We start from the raw sequence: 16,561 nt of genomic DNA on the forward strand, positions 1-16,561 counted from the left end.
TGGTCCACTTTACCACTGATCGACACATCACACAGGAATTCTGCTGTGTGCTTGCGTGATCCTGGCTGTGGAGCCATAGTCATTGGTGAGGTGAAGGTCACAAAGGGAATGGCTAATTAGTGATATCCTGTAATACCTTTTAGAGACTGATTTAAATAAACTCTGCTTGATCCTTGGCTTACATATTGGGACAGTGAACACACAGTAACATATTGAATATATATTTACTTTGTCTTAAAGACTTTATTAGCTGTTTGAAGAACTATGTTTTCAAATTAAGTGCAGAACTTAACTGCCAATAATTATCTAATCATAAATGAACTGAAGATTGAATTGTTCCTGTTTGTACTGATTAAGCATGCTAAGAATTGTGAATTCTTTTCAGCCAGTATGCATTAACATTTAAGTTTTTATGGCCAAAATACCTATAATTGAAAATATATATCATTGAAAATGATGATAATTTTCATGCAATTATGAAGCACTATAACGTTTGTAACTAAATTCAAGCCAAGCACTGTATGTGACTTCAGTGGACCAGCAGAGTCAAAGAGCAGGAACATGAACATGCTTCATAAACAAAAATAAGAGATGTATATTGTTGTTAATGATTTTATAATACCTTTTACTGAGGCTTGCCTTAGGTCTTAACCTACAGGGAGTGAATGAGCCTACAGTGCTATGGGTTTATCTGTTCCAGAGTCTGACCTGCTCTGCTGGAGGCTGGTGACTGAGGTTTAGGCCTGAGGCTCATACAAAGATTGCGCAATATTGTTGATCTTTTTGAGCTAATACATGGCCTGATAGGTCAATATATAGAATTAGAAGAAACTGGGGGGGGTGGGGGGGGAAGTATTTGTTAGAAAAAAAAGGCGTGTTATTTTGTCCCTAAGATTTGTAATTTACCTCATATTTAATTTTTAGTGTCTTTCACAATATGTACAGAGATATTTGTGTACTTTTATTATTTGTGTGCAATCCAAACTCATGACCAGCAGGGGGCGATATACTACTGACAATAAGATTAATCATAAGCTCTGTTGCTCTCAAGAAAGCTCTTCTTGAGTTGTGTTCTTGAGTTGTGTTCTTGAGTTGAACCTGAGTCAAAAATCAATACTTTTCCCCCATTTTAAATGCATGCACATATTTATTTACCATTTTACCACTTTTCTTGGTACAAAAATTGGGATATTATAAACATAATTTTAACTAATTCTGAAACAGAAATTAACAACTCATCTGAATAATTGTTATAGAGTGCTGTCGGCAAAAAGCAAGATGGTCCCCCACACACGTTTTGTCCCTTCCACCCCCCCACAGTTTTGTGAGCTTGTTTTGATGCTTTTTAAAGGTCAAATGTTTATGTAGGTGGCATGTGTCATTTTGACATGGGGAAACATTTTAATGGCAGTCAGTGACTGCTGTTTTGTTTGAAACTGAAACCAATGTGTGAGAATACTTACACAGATATGAATAGACTGTGATCTTTAGAGTGATGGAGGGTTACACCACCAAGTTAGACATTAAAAGGATTATGTAAACCAGGTTCAAGTGTAATGTAAAGGTGGGGAAAAAATTAATCTTTAAATGGCTATCCAGATTATTCAGTTTAATGGCTAAGATTAAACATTTGAGTTAATTTTGAGTACCTTCCAGTCTACTGTTTTCACAGCAACACATGCTTATCATGTTTGCCAGCTTGAAAATCTGCTTTGTAATATTTCTAAATCAAAGTATGTTCTCAGAGCCTCTCTCTCTCTCTCTCTCTCTCTTTTTCTTTCTTTCAGGAATTTTTCTCAGGACATTTCTTCTCTGAGACAAACATTTATATAAACCATGTATTTATAATAATATAATGCTAATGTAATTGGTAGCCTAATAAGATTGGTGTGGGGACCTTTTTTTTTAAAAAAAAAAAGTTCATTTCTTAAGGCGTTCTTCATACCATCTCCCTCCTTTCTTTTGCACTCTCCCAGTATCCTAACACATCCAGCACTGTGCTGTTCCCTCAGAGAAGGAAATTGGGCTTCATCATGTGCAGGGAGACTGCAATAATATTCAAAGGCCCTCCAGTGCATCATGTGGGAGGGGTGTGTCCATTTGTTTTCACATCTTGACTTTCTCCCTCACGTGTTGTCAGAAGCAGCAGATTTGAAGAGGTATGCTAAATGAGAGTGTGGAGCCTCCCTTCACAATGACAGCTTCCTCCTTCTCCTCCTCCACATAATATCCCTCTTCCCTGTTGGTTTGCTGTGTGGCTGTGTGAGTGCATACGTAATTTGTTTGAGAGGGATGGTAGGGGAGAGGAGTGCCTTATCCAGGCCCAGTTTTGCACGCCGACTGCTGGACCACTTGCGGTCGTGGCCGTACAGATGCTAAGGGCTCCTCCCTGCAGCTTCTCCACTGTCCTTACTGAGAAGGATGAAGACGGCAGAGGACAGCCAGCACCTTTCTCACTGCTCTGGCATCCTCTAGACACAGCCCTGAAGCAGCTGGACATCACAGAGTGGGACACGGAGCCAGAGATGCACATCAGTAGAAGCTTGGTGAGAACGTCAACACAACGCTCCTCTCTTCCCACCTCTACTTCTTAGCAGTCTGTGCTGAAGGTGCACAGGTATTTGGCAAAAACATGGTGCAGATTGTCCTTTAGGTTAATGTTGGAGGAGTTTAAAAGGCCTACCTTGATAGATTTTTTTATTTTTTAGATGACTGCCCTCACAGGTTAATTACAAGATATTTATGTGGGGTGGGTTTTTATATATATATATATATATATATATATATATTTTAATTTTTTGGGGTTTGTCTCGTCCAACACCATTTTCAGGGCAATACAGCCTCTGAGTCATAAAGGAGAAATTACTAATAAATTTTAATACTAGTTAATGATTCTGGTTACCAGTGTTCACACAAATAAAAATGTTCAGTTATATTTCCTACAAATGTCCTAAACTGTTCCTAATATATTCAGCCCTTCCAATAATCGTCATAATGATGAGGAAAAACTAATGATATATTCAAAACTACCTATGCAGAGCCATCTTCAGACCAGTAAGTATAGGAGATCATGTATCTGATAAAGGGAGTCTAGCTGACACCAACGGGAAAGCACTGAGGTGCAGGTCCTGTCTTCCAAGCTGCTGTTCTATTATCCTGCTGGGGCTGTGTCTGTTTGGGATTAATTATTATATTATACAGGTAGTAATTAGAATATCAGACAATATTTACCCTCACCATATGGCATGTATACACAGGGAGGGCACCTTTCTGCTCTCCAGCAGGAAGGGTGAGCAGGCGAGCGTTTGGCAGGTATCTCTCTAATGCTCTTAGCCATCTGCCAATCTCCGGCACGCTCCCCACAAGAACATAATGTTTTTGATTACTGTGTTAATTTCAGCCCAGTCTGCCTATGTGGAAACCCTGCAATCTCTGGCATCCCAGCTAGCAGGCTTGGCGAGGAGCCACCACAGTGCTCTTCGCCTGCGCAGGGTTGAATGCATGTGTGGATTAAGCCATAGGTGTGAATTGTGACAGAACAATAGCATTCAGATAGCTGCTCTGCACTGGCATTGGTGTGTGTGGCTCCTCAGCTGTTTCTGGATGGGTGAGCATGTACCCCTGCGCCGCTCTGGATGTTCTTCTGGTGGAGCTAGAAAATGATTCCTCCTTCTCTTTTTGCTCTTTCATTCTTTCCTTCTCCTGCTTGCTTCCTTTCTTGTTTACTTTGTTGATTGCTTGCTTGATGTATTTTCTCTCTCTAACAGTTTTTCCATGCCATTGCCACATTTTCTTGCTCTCGTTCTCTCTTCTGGAAAAGCTTGTGCTCATCTTTTCCTGCCCAAATACAGAGGGACCTGTGGAAAAGGACTATGAACTGAAATGATTTATAGGAAAGAGATTTTACTCCTGCTGTATTAGGTCTCCCTGTTCTTTTTTTCCTCTCATGTTCACTCGCTGTGGTTTTCAGCTGCCTGTATTAGCCCAGCTTTCTCTAATTGCTGGGTGAGTCCACTAATGCCCTGCTGGATTTGAATGGTTTGAGTTTTGGCAGCTACCATTCCCCCTGTCCTCTATAGCCTTCACTGTGTGTTTCCAGGGGAAAACCAGCTGCAGCATTGAAGATGTGTGAAGAATCTTCACAAGGTAAATAATAGGCAGAGCAAGAAAAAATATTGTAGAATGGTTTGTTTAAAATGGTCTATTTTGTAAAATTTATACAGTAAAATCAAAAAGATCCAGGACCACTGTGCAATTGTCAGTGTGCACCATCACTATGAAGTGTTTACTCAATATTTGACCAGTAACACTATAATCCTGCAGTAGTATTATGCAGTATGTAAAGAGGGCTCCAACAGCTGTGTGCGTGCGTGCGTGCATGTTTCCTCTGGACTCCTGCACTCAGCCTGCCCACTCATGTTCTAGCCATCTGGAATCATTAGTAGACCTGATTAACTAATTAACTAGCAGTATACACAACACTTTGTTTAGAACTTACCTATTTTCACCTATTTGTTTTCACACTTCTACACTATCTATCTATCTGTCTGTCTGTCTGTCTCTTTCTCTCTCTTTCATTGACCCTTAAACTCTTAAACCAACAACTGCATCATGCTTAATACAGACTAGTACATGTGTACTAGTTTAGCCAGACTTGGTTATTGATGGCTGTTGATGTCATTGTTCCACAATTGTTGTTTTTTTATTTGAAGTTGTGAGGAAAACATCTGTGCCAGCAAGTAATCATTTACTGTTAGAGTGACTAATATATCCGGCTGTGTGTCTGTGTTGGGGAAAGTGGTCAGGTGTAGCTGTTTAGATGAGCGAATAGGGAGACGAGCAGAAATACAATGCTCTGTAACCAGGTGGAAGCTGAGATTCAGATGTGGTCAATTCTCAGTAAGCTCTCCACGGAGCAGCCAAAGCCAAGGAAGCCAAAGCAACTCTCCCAACTCAGGTTTACAGTTCCAAGACTGCTCACATTCCGGCTCCAAAATCGGACCTGCTGGTGATTTACAAAATTTTCAGAGCAGAGCCTTGCTTGTTAAAAAACAAAAAAAACCAAAAAAAACCAAACAAACAAAAAACCGTGTGAGCGAGAAATGTCTTCCTTCACAAGACTTCAAATTTACACTAATGTGACAAAAGCTTGCTTTTTATTTTTATTTATGCTGGTGGGTGAGTGCAGAACTTAACATCTGGCCCCTGTCGGCTAGCCTAATTAGAGTTTAATAAATGAGGCTAATGAGGTCTTGTCTTGGCCTAAACTAAGTCAGATTACTGTTAGTGAGAGGTGCTGTCAGAAGAGCCTGTGCACAGCCACGTGCTTACTGCAGTGTCACCAGCATATTAGTACAGGCTGAGAGAGCAGTCAAAGCTTATAGCTAACGGCAATGCAGGTCAAGATTTTTCATTTTTTTAATGTGAATTTTTATGTTTAACATCACATTCTCTCCTCTCATCAGTGATTTTTTTTTTTTTTTTCCCCTTGTCCCAAGCCTCTGGTGCATAAATACATACAAAAGCTATAAACTCCCAAAATCCATAAAAATGATTAAAGTGCCTATTTTGGTTAAATCAGTGCCTGCCCACAACTGTGTTTGATTTTCTATCTAAACCAGAACCATGTGACATTCTGCATAGACTTCCAGGTACACACACGCTTGCGCGCGCACACACACACACACACACGCGGGCACAAACACACACACACTTCTCCTGGGGGCAGGAAATGAAAACCAGGATGTAAGAAGGTATAAAAATGGATTTTGGACATCACCATGTGTATATAAATGCTTTCTTATATTCACCATGATATGTACTTGGGTGGTGCACTCTACATTTTCAGAAGAGTGCTCTGTTATGAAATATTATGAATACTGTGGAAACTGGTTAGATTTGTGAGGATTCTTTTCTTTTTCTGTCCTCCCAGCTTGGCCTGACTGCATGTTTTAATTTGTCTGCCAGATAGCCAACTGTAGTGGTGCATATGTGCGAGATCTCTGACATAATAATCACATGGCTGTTGAAATGGCCTCCAGGATTCACCAGCTCCCTTGTATGGAATCTCAATTCTTCTACAAAAAAAAAAAAATAATAATAATAATAATTTAACCAAAATTAAATTAGTCATGTTTTCCAATTTTAGTATACCCTGGATCTGGTCTTCCCTTAGTCACTATAACTTCATGTCTCCATATCATGTCTGCATGACTCCGTATTATAATACTGCAAATGTACATATTTAGATGTACATAGTTGGAAGCTTGTGTAGACCCTAGACTGTACCGTGGTCTGAACACCCAGATCATTCCTTCAGCTACTTTGCATAGGTTTCAACGTTGGGGTTCATCGTCCTCTGCCAAAGCTCTTGTGGGGGAGAACTATTGTTGCTCTGGTTTCGTGTGTATGTACATGTTCAGTGTTTACACTCCTCAGAGAAAGCGCTGTCTGTGTGAGTACTAACGTATCAAACATGCATTCTAATGTGTTATGTGCAACATCCATTAGTGCTCAGGACTGAATTCTTGTGTGTACTGCTTTCTAATATAGCTTCATTTATATTACAATTAAAAGGGTAAGAAGCCAAACTTTTAGTTACATTCCTTTAGTTACACAGGTTCAGTCTATGCAGCAACATATTCCACACAAACCCCACTGCCTAACAGGGCCAGCTGTCAATCACAAGCTGCTCCTCTGGATGTAAGAATTCACAAGGGGCTTAGTGGAATACTGCTGTAGAAAAACTACAGGTTCAGTTTTCTCTGGCACAGAGGAGAGTACATGTTGAAACAAAAAAGAGAAACCACACAAATATTATCTCCCTTTGCTAGAGAGTGCTTCAGGTATGAGAGCAGTGGAGGGGAGAGGTTATACTCATGGCAGGACACACCTGCTGGCAAGGCATTTGATTCCACCCTGCTGCAGCATCGGTACACCGCAGTGTGGAAGGAAAAACAAAGAGGGGTGATTTTGAGAACGCAGCTTCAATAAAAGTATGCATGGTAGTTCCCTGTCTTGCAAAGGGAAGTCTTGATATGTACAGTTGAATGCAAAATATATGGTGATGGACAACTGCCATGTTATTCTTGGCACCTTGTCAAAGACAAAAGTGGGGGTGGAAAGTTTGGCCGCCCTTTGGTCCAGTTACAGTCTATGCAGGACAGAAAGTGTCCTTCAGCATTCTCTCCCACAGAGGAGGACAGCAAAGTGACGTGAGACGCCACTGGATGATGGCAATCAGAATGTTAGGTGAACTTCCACAATAGATTAATTAAATAGAGGGTTCTAAAAAAACAAAACTGATACAGTGCATTGAAGGCATGGAATAATGCAGCCGGCTAAGTCATTTAGAGTTGTGGAATACTGCGACTATGACGTCAGAGTGACCACTTCTCTCACCTCTTGTACCAGTGTCCAGGGCAAAGAAATAAGAAGGGTGAGCCCATGCTGTTTTCTTGACATGCCCAGTAGGAGGCACTCTTGCCTGCAGTAGATCTCTCTCTCTCTCTCTCTGCATCCCTGCGTCTCTCACAGAGGGGTGGACAAACAGATCCCTCACTACAGGGGTGTCTTATGAGCATCCAGAGGAGGTCAGGAATAGATTTATGTAAAAGCGAGACAACAGAGAGAATGCACCAATGGAATAAAACCTATAAGTGTACACAGGTCAGAAATGTGTTTGTGTTTGAAACATGCACAGACTCACTGCTGCTGTGACTCTGGGGCACTGTGACTCAGATGCTCAAGCAAAAGCAAAAGGCCAAAGTCAAGTGTTTTGAGTATTCATGTGAAGTGAAAGATGTAAAGTAGAAAGGGAAAGAGCAATAGTAAAGACCACTGCCCCAGTCTTACACCAGGCTGTTGCCAGAAGTGCCTCATTAGTCTCGCAGAGTCCTACACATGAATGGAGCCTGCCTACCGCACAGGGGGAGACGCAGTGACTGGGTTTCAAAAGACTGATCACAACTCACTGGAAATTGGGTGTCATTGGTATGTTAATAGACCCTGCTTATGGGAGTGTTCAGTAGAGTATGTCAAAGGGAACATGCCTTCGGAAATCTTGAGGTAAGTGGGGAAAACTCTAGAGCTGTATCAGAGAAGCAGGGAGCTGCCTGACTGTTTAGGGGGCTACTGCCTTGCTTTGCACCACACCACTCTACTGTAACTGTCCATTAGGATTCATTACACAACACCAGGCCAGGTCGAAGCTTTTGACCCTCTGCAAAGAGAGATGAGAGGGCGTGTAATTCGCATCAGGTCTTCCTTGATTGGTAGCATGTGTTGGCTAGTGGTGAGTTGGGGTTCACTCAACCAGAGCCCTGCTTTGAGTCTTCCGCAGTGCCAGGGTGGGGAGTGCTGAACGATGGGTTGACGGACTGAAGATTAGGGGTTTTCTGATTTGTTAGCGTGCAGATGGAGAAAGGGGGGGAAAAGTGGTCCTATAAAATGAATGTGATTTTTCGAGATTTGTTTATGCTTGGGTAATTACTAAAAAACGGTGCACATGCAAATGAAACAATGATTGTGTCCGTGTGTGTTTTTCTTATTCTCTGCAATTTGCAGTCAAGTGCATTTGATTAATCTGCAAAGCAGACTGCTCAGACCTAGGTGTGTGCACGTATGAAGAGATGAACAGATGTTCCTCTCGCTTTTATGCAGCCACAGCTACAGTGCCCAGTGTCACACCGTAAGGCTGTAACAATCCAGGAACGAGTTGACATACTGTCATGGCGAGTGTGTGATTTCACATAATTTACAAGTAATTTCAATTAGATTATTCTTATCGTTAAATTATGAAAAAAGTAGTGCATTGCATACCGCTTATGAATCTGGAAAGGGAAATATTACCGGTATCCAGGTTGTTAATTTCATAGGTTTCTATAGTTAAGCATGAGTTGCAGTCCAATATAGATAATCTGAGGGAAAAAAACATCATATTAAGTGCTGGCCTATGTGGGTGTGAGAGAGGGTTTTGATTTTGTACATAGATAAATCTCACAATGGATAACCAATTATCTCTGTCATTGTCAAGTTTCTCACAGTGCCTTTTAGTGAGACAGATGATCACTAGAACAGATTTAAACCTGAACGATAAAAACACGCTTAATTGCAAACCTTGAAAGCAGCTATTGTGGGCGCCTCCCTCAGAAAGAAAAATAGACTTGGGTATTATTTCCATTTAATACAATGTGCCAAATCGCAGAAATGTGCTTTCAATTTCCCTCCTGTGGAACTCTGAAACAGATGGGGGCATCTTCCCCAGCCAAGCCCGCTCTCCTTCACCGAATCCGGCCGCCACATCACTGGTTTCCCCCTGTTCCACAGCATATGTGTGGCCTTGGAGGTGTGAAGTCAGCAGTTGCCCAAAAACTAGCAGCTGCATTTGACATTAATAACCTCTTGTGTACCTGAGTGTGTTGAGCAATAGTTTTTTCTGTAATTTACATTGTCCCTTTCGGTCTCTTTCACATGCTCACACAGGCATGCATGCACATGGGCTCTTGTAATATGCTACAAACGCAATCATGCTTTTCTTCCAGAATCTTGTATTTCTCTCATTCCTAGCTGAGTCATGCCACTGGGAGAGATTGCGCCCCAGTGTTCAGGTGCAGCAGCTGCCAGGCCTCTGCCATTCCTGTGACTCTATCATAATTAAGCAGGCCAGCTCTGTTAAACAGCTTAAGCAGAACTGGGAGTATCTCGGCACAGCAGAAATACTAAAGGCAAAAGAAGTTCTGAGTAGCATATATGATGAAGAGGCAGTTGGATGTCGCTGAGAACAGAAGTTAATGACTGGAACAATTTCATTTTTCTTCTCACCTTTTTGGTACTTGCATGTTTTCATGACCTCTGCTTTTATCTCCATTCCTGAAATTTGTACCCTGGTGTATAGGCGAGTCTTTGTTTTAGCTCAGTCCTGTCGCACGTTAGGTGGGGAAAAATCTTGTTAAACATCAAAGGTGTAGGGGGCGTCTTGAGTTTGTGTGGTTGCAGAAACCTTTCAAACAATTACAACTCTGACGTTGAGAGTTCAAACACGTTTATGAAGTCCTGTCTCCAGTCGACTCATCAGATGCCATGAAATCAAGACTGTGATGCATCACAGATGGAACGTGAAACTTGGCGTTGACCAAACGCCGCAGTTTGATGGCCCTGTTCCGAAGGACAAACGTGACATCACGCTTGAAATGGGCAAGACTGCTTGGCGACAGTCTGTTTTCATCAGAATCTGAAGGAGAAATGGGGGGGGAAGGAAAGAATGAAAAGAAACGACAGGTGGGCGCAACAGTTGCTGCTGTCCCTCAGAGTCTGCTGGCCAAGGGCAGAACACCTGTCAGGGTGGGGAGGAGATCATTGGGACTGTTTTGGGTATTGGATATGGTTTAATTCAATTTCAGAAAATGGTCTCGGGGAGTTTACTCTGCGCCATCGTTATTTGGGAGTGTAAAATTGATTTGGCAGTTGCCACTATAGCCCAGTGTAGTTTTGTGTGTGTGTGTGTCATTGTCTGCATCTGTGTATGTGAGAGTCCATGTAATATGAATATGTATTACAGCGTATCACAATACATATCGATGTGTTACATGAGCTATGTTGTTTTCTTTTCTTGCCTGCCCTTGGTCTGGACTATTTGTGAGAGTTCACATGGAACTTCAGAGTCATATGGGACGTTACAGGATAGCTGAGCTTCTCATATGGGCCACAGCTGCACATGGCTGTTCTAGTGCCGGTGTGATGTCATCTTTAATGGACGGCCACGTCCACTGGGATATAGGAGAATGGAAGAGGAGGTAAAATGATCTTCCTCATAAATCATGTCCACCTGCTGAATACCTGCCATTTACCAGTGTTAATTTACTTTACATGGCATTTGCACACAATCTTTATTCTGCTATCCCACCCCTTATCTCTTGCAGTTAGTGAAGAATCCATGTATTCTGGCAAAAACATGAATGATGATGATTTAATGGAGCTGACTGAGTCAGGATGGAGGAAAATGCAAGCAAAATACGTTTGCTGCCTCCACCAAGTAATGGCTGATGAGACAAAGGAAGAAGTGCATGACAGATGAGAAGCTGTAGGGAAGGTGAGGGTGTGCATTAGAGCAGGCCACTCTGCATGCTCCGCCCCCTTCTCTCGCTCAGGCTGAAGGAGATCTCCACCAGGGATGTAAGGTGAGCTAGTGAGGCAGATGTAGGGCTGAAAGGGTCAAGGTGTGTGTGTGGGTGGGGGTGGCTGTGTGCGAGTGTGTGTTTGTGTTTGTGAGCTGCGTGTTTTTTTTTTTTTTTCCTTTCCTACTTTTATAGGACATTCGCATTTTTTTTTAAATCTATGACCTGTTTTTCTGCTGTTGCTCTGACAACTTGAAATATTTAGATCAGAACTAAGCCTTCATCTAAACTTAGGTGCGAGATCAAAGCAGAGGCTGAATCGGCTGCGGCCTATTTATAGTGGAAATAAACGGAGCTTGCGCTTTCCAAACCAAAGTGGGCACACCATAAAGTGAGTGACACTTGCAAACAATGTGGTGGGGTGACTGACACTTAACAGTTAGCAAACAACCTTAACAGTTTAAAATCAAAATAAAATGCACAAACCTATACTCCTGTGGAGCTAGTGCCTACTGTTGTGGCACATTTCATTCTTTGTCTTGGGTCGTGCCCATAAAAGGCTTTATAAGCGCTTTATGCAGAATGTGAACTCGGTCATTTTGGGAGGGGAAATATGGAACCCAGATGAGTGATTGGATGGTGTGATGAAGGAGTTTATGGTGGTGGTATGAGGAATTAAGAACTGGGACAGGATTGAAGGTTCTCCCTTCACTGGGCTTTATCCCAGGATCAGACCAGGCAGGGAGATGAAAAGGAGGGAATAAAAAAACACACCTTTCCGTGTTTTAAATTAATAACGTCTACAAAATGCTGAGGGTGTGGGTTAAATCTAGACTGTCAAATGGCCAGTCTGCATCCTGAGCGTCTTATTTCTAATTTCCTCCTGACTTTTATTTCCTGGATGTAAATAAAAAGTAGTGAAATTTACATAATTTTGGCTGAAATTAAAATAATTTCCTTGAATTGAATTTGAATTTGCCAAAATCCATCTTTAATTCTTTAATTTTCTTAACCGGGAATACTCTATAGGAATGCAGGAAAAAATACAGGAAAACAAGAATCTTTGCTTACCATGAACAAATATTGGTGGGTTTGGCTGTTGTGAACAATACTATAGCCGTGGCGGAATGCTTGAACTGACACATTAGTTTTTCCTAAAAATCAATAAAATATCAATTACCACAAGTCTCCTATTACCAATAACATGCCCAGAAAAGGGCCTTTCGTATAGAAAAATGTACATTTCTGTAAGAAATGTATTTTGACTATAGACGAAGTGAACGCAAATACAAATGCTTAGCTAGGTCCCTGGTTTCTAGTGGAGCAAGGTCATCTACAGCAGCTCTCAGATCTCCAGGCTTGTGCAAGCTGTTAAAGTTCTTTCCAGGAATGTCCTGCTTTCTCTAAAGATAAACAAAGCACAAACACAGCAATCCTTCTAATTGAGCAAGGTCACCTAAATTCACTCTCCTGATATATTATTGAGCAGATCCATCCTTATTATCTTCTGATACCCAAACATTTCAAAACATTTTCCATAAAAATTTTTTTTTTTTTAAATTCAACAAACCAAACAAGCTGAACATAATATATACAGTGAATATTGTATACCAGCTGTTAACACCTGTGGTTCTAAGGTCAGATGTCACAGCCATAAAGCAGGACCTTTTTTCGGTCATAATTCTGTAAAAGGTATGTTTGGCAGTTTATAGGATGCATAACGTACAAGCCATGTCGAGATTGGTTATGATATCCTGAAATGATCAAATGCTACAGAGAAATTACTATAATAGCACAGACTGGTATTAAATATATTATAAAATATTGTTATATTCTACTTGGAGGCATTATTATAAGTGTTGTTAATACTAAGAATTTCTTTATTTTATATTGAACATACTGCATGTCATATTTTTCAGGCAAGCACACACACAAGTTTTCTCTCACTCTGTGACCCGCTCTTTCTCTCTGCCACATTATTCTAATTCATCAGTGTTTGATGAAATATTTAAAGTGTGTAGCACTTTCGCTGGCATCGTGTGTAAGCCACTCCTGTAATCTCAGATAACGCTCCTTAATTATGCTACAGTTGCTGTGTGTGTGTGTGTGTGTGTGTGTGTGTGTGTGTGTGTGTGTGTGTGTGTGTGTGTGTATATACACAATAGCTCAGAAATCTGAGCATGTAACCCTGAACCCTATAATTCCTCACTACCATCCCTCCCTCCCTGGCTCTCTCACACTCCCTCTCACACAACCAACCCTTTTTTGCAATCTTCTTGCACCTTCTGCACCAACAAATTACATACCCGTTTTAAATCTTCTTTTCTGTGTGCGTGCGTGTGTGTGTGTGCATGAGTAAAAAAGGTAGATGTATTTGCATAGTGGCATGAATTATGTAGGTATCTGTTTAGATATTGCTATAATGATATTGTTGTAATGTTGCCTGATCTATTTTTTTTTTTTTTTAAATATCTCTCATTCTAATCTTTTTACTGTACAATTCAGGGTCCAGAAACTTCTGAGACTCCACCTATTGAGACTTTAACATTCTTTCCATTTAGTGCCACATAATAAGACATTTGCTAAAATGAATGTTTAGTGTCGCATGGATATAAGCAAGCATGAAGGATGGAAGCACCTGCCCAAAAGGGTTGCAAGAAGCTCCTAAGGAATTTCCAATGTGTTTATTTACATTTAGTGGCAATAGAAAGTGAAAAGCGCACATCAGTCACAGGTGAGTTTGAAAAGAATGTTGGGTAAGTCGATGACTGCTGCTGATGTCCCTTGCCAATCTCAGGTAGTCATAAAAATACAAACAAGGTTAACAGCAAAGCTGCGAAGCCCCAGAGACCTCCCACCATACATATAGCTCCTGCCTAGCTGAAGAACTCTCTTCTGCATGCAGTACCCCACTTGTATATCTTTAAATCCCATCCTTAACCCTTATAGATCATACCATTCTTAGGACAGAAAGTTGATGGCAATAAGAGCTGCTCAGAAGATTCAAACCAACCGCCAGCACTCCTCTGAGATTAACACTAGCTTTTCAATTTGTGTTCTCAAAGAATGATTGCACAGCAAAATGTCAGGTTAATTCAAAGTGTTGAATTAACCTTTACATTAACAAAATTATTTAGTTTTTTCAATAAAAGGGGTTTTGGTTTTTTGTTTTGTTGGAATTTGCCTAAAGGTGTGGCTAAGACTTATACATCCTACATTGTAGGATGTATAAGTCATAGAATTGTATCTTATAAATCCTACATGATATTACTGTTCACATTATAGAATTTTCAACACCTGATCTTTAATGCTAGCTTTTTAAGCATGCGTGCCCAGCTCTGTTTCTACTGCACTAATGTTGGTTCCAACCCTAAATGCTATACACACAATCCAGGTTTCTAAATATTAGACTAGGTATAGGAGACTGCCAGATATGATAAACTAGGGCATAAACTTATCAATAGGAGTATGGGAACATGATTTAAAAATCTGATTTAAATTTTTATCCTTTCTAATCAGATTTATTGACCTTTTTAATTTGTTATTTGTTTAGATTATCAATTGGGTGCATACTTTATGGATAAAAAAATCAGACTATAATATTAGCATGCACTAAAGGTACAACTTTGATATTCATATGGACCAGACAATGGAAATTATAAAAGCATGGGAGAAATGGAAGAGAAAAGGCAAGATAAAGTTAGTTCTTCAGCGTTTGATTGTTGAACCTCTCCTGAATCTAGCACATATCTCTTTCTCCTCTTATTCATGTGCTGTTCATGTGCTGCCTGAAACAGTTTATTTACATTATATTTAGGTCATTGGTCCGTGACGATGCCTGTTGTTTTCTATAGTGCACAGGTTAGAAGAGAGAAGAATGAATTGAAATGGCTTGCTCTCCTCAGAGGCATACACTCTGCACCACCCACACTTCCACTAAAGCTCTGTAAGTCTTTGCTGATGGATGGCTGGTTTTGGCAGGCACAGTTCCTTGGTGCTACTTGGTGCCCACAGCAGTGAACCTGCTCTGTCCAGGAGAGCTGGAGAACATTACATCGCACATTAGTTCAGAACAATAGGTCATTTTTATGTGAACTCTCTTAAGTACACACAAACGCACATCTTCAGTTGCTACCTCCCTGGCCTTAGACTTGGTGTAGCTTCAAATTTCAGAAAATTCAGTTGCACCACTGTGAAGTCAATCCTCTTTTGTTGTGAATAATTGTTGTTGTTGTTGTTGTTTCTTTTCATAGACAAATGTCAGTTGCAGAGAGTGAGGTCAACATCTTTTAATACACCAAACTCTAGAGATTCTGAGGTGTGATGCATGCACATTTGACACTTGTAAGTAATTTTTGCCCATGCCATGCACTTCAACAGGACAGCACACATCTGCTAATTTGTGTGCATGCAGTAAACAATTTTAAAGGCTAGGCTACATTTTATGCTGCCTGATGGACAGGAAGGGCCATTGCAACCAATTAGATACCACTGCACCCCATTCCGAACAGTTCCAAATAGCATACAATTCTGGTTACCAGATGTTCTTTTGTTAAATGGAAGCCATCTGGTATGAGATTCCATGACCGTTGATCTGAGATGACAAGCCACCCATGAGTTTATCCATGATACACTCTGATTTAGTTCTTCTAATGTAAGTCAGCATCTGTATAGAAGTAGCAGGAGTTTCAGTTTAACACACTTAATGGTATTGAAACTGAAAATCACACCAATTTATATTGGGACAGGTCAGTTTTAAGTCTACTTCTTGAGATTGAAGGGATGCCATTGAATTATACTGATTAATAGTGTATTTCCCACACTGGCAACTGTTGAATTTTAGTTTTATTTTTGTTCAATTATTTATTTATTTTTTGTTCTCATGTTTATGATTTATATGTACTCAGCTGTTTTGACAAACTGAATTGTGTATTCACCTGCGAGCTTGACATCTTTTCTGCTAACACCTAAACTTGTTTTATTGTTTCTTCACTAGGCCTTGGGGGAGCTCTCTCAATAGTATCGAGTGCTTCAAAATTCCCTGATGGCCATGAGGGTGGACATGCTTGGATCAAGTCCGTTTTGCAGTAGTGCCTCTGGGAAGCGTTTTCAAAACATTTACTCCATCATACTGCATATTTCACTTTCAGACATTTTATATTGGGCTGGCAATCAAATGGCACTGCCATTATGATAATTTTTTTTTTTCCTTGCTCTGGTTAATCATGTCAGAAAATGCCAGACAGTATTACTAGCAGGTTGCCTCCATATTTTAAAATCAGTTAATTCCAACTGTGTGGTCATTTTTTGTTACTTCTGAGTCACATTAGAACAGATCTGACTCTTCTTCCAGTCTACTATGTGCCTTTCCTAACCCCCCCACCTGGGACAGAGCTTTAGTGATGCTCCCCTGCTCAGCTGTGCTCCCCCCACTCCCCATATATTAT

At 40.6% G+C, this 16,561-nt stretch overlaps 1 long non-coding RNA gene across 1 annotated transcript; it reads left to right on the plus strand.

Moving 5' to 3' along the window:
- Positions 1-4,107: 4,107 nt before the first annotated feature.
- On the plus strand, positions 4,108-16,171 carry LOC113576441. The gene is made up of 3 exons (XR_003410511.2): positions 4,108-4,146; positions 15,368-15,458; positions 16,111-16,171. It is a non-coding gene; the product is annotated as an uncharacterized LOC113576441 (long non-coding RNA).
- Positions 16,172-16,561: the final 390 nt, after the last annotated feature.

The sequence above is a fragment of the Electrophorus electricus genome, chromosome 14 (assembly GCF_013358815.1).
Source record: "Electrophorus electricus isolate fEleEle1 chromosome 14, fEleEle1.pri, whole genome shotgun sequence".
Taxonomy (NCBI): Eukaryota; Metazoa; Chordata; class Actinopteri; order Gymnotiformes; family Gymnotidae; genus Electrophorus; species Electrophorus electricus.